This window comes from Elgaria multicarinata, chromosome 16 (genome assembly GCF_023053635.1).
Source record: "Elgaria multicarinata webbii isolate HBS135686 ecotype San Diego chromosome 16, rElgMul1.1.pri, whole genome shotgun sequence".
In the NCBI taxonomy this organism is placed as follows: Eukaryota; Metazoa; Chordata; class Lepidosauria; order Squamata; family Anguidae; genus Elgaria; species Elgaria multicarinata.
Window position 1 is genome coordinate 13,128,978 of NC_086186.1, and position 888 is coordinate 13,129,865.

Below are 888 nucleotides of genomic sequence, written 5' to 3' on the forward strand. Positions count from 1 at the left end.
CTTTAGCAAGGCAGGGGTTCAACCTGATTTGGTTTGGGAGCTGGATTGCCCTCCTAAACCGAGCCAGTAGGCCAGATGACACCAAGGGGTGGAGTTTCACACCAAGCTCCTCCCCCTCCTGTGATGTCACCCGGCCTCATTGTATCTTCTCTTCCATTCTCTAACCCATGCAGAGAGAGGCATGGAACTCCTTTCCCCCACCTCCAGGCCAGGGGGCGTGGCTTAGGGAGGGGGAGGGGCTTGGGGTGGACAGAGGGTGGGGCCCAACCTTCATCGGGAACCGCTAGGGGCCAGATAAGGCCTGGAAGTTGCAGGCCCCTGTTTTAAGCAGACGTGTTTTAAGCAGGTGAAGCACTGCCATCTCACTGAGCTATCAGTAATTCTGCTAAATACAGAACATTTCATGATTTTTCAGAGTCATCATTGCACAGGGGTTGTACTAATCTTCTCTGTATCATACCATTGTTAGTGTATGCGTCACCTAAGCAAGCAAAAAAGTCCTTGAGGCCTGACCGGGTGCAAACTTCAAACAAAAATCCACACATTTTAAATAGACCTTCCTCAATAATATGCTTTGCACATGCATCATGAGTTGGTCCTATCAGTCCTCAGGCGACAGGATTCCTAGGCTGACAGCTTTACCCTACCCAAGAATTCTGAGTAACAATCAATACAATTGGGATCAGCAACAAAATTTTGCAGCGTAGAATGCTCTTGTTGAAGGTTTCAGCCAGCGAGCCACACCCTCTCCCAGGATACTCCATTCCAATTCACACACACACAGCCCCCAGATTTCAACTTTTTTCGACCAACATTTTTTTCTACTAACATCATTTTATTTATTATTACTTTTATATCCTGCCTTTTTTCCTCTTGCAAGGAACCCAA

The 888-nt window shown here is 47.3% G+C and overlaps 1 non-coding gene across 1 annotated transcript; it reads right to left on the reverse strand.

The window, feature by feature from the left end:
* Nucleotides 1–385: 385 nt before the first annotated feature.
* On the reverse strand, nt 386–491 carry LOC134409901 (U6 spliceosomal RNA). The gene has a single exon (XR_010026223.1). It is a non-coding gene; the product is annotated as a U6 spliceosomal RNA (small nuclear RNA).
* Between the last annotated feature and the right edge of the window lie 397 nt (nt 492–888).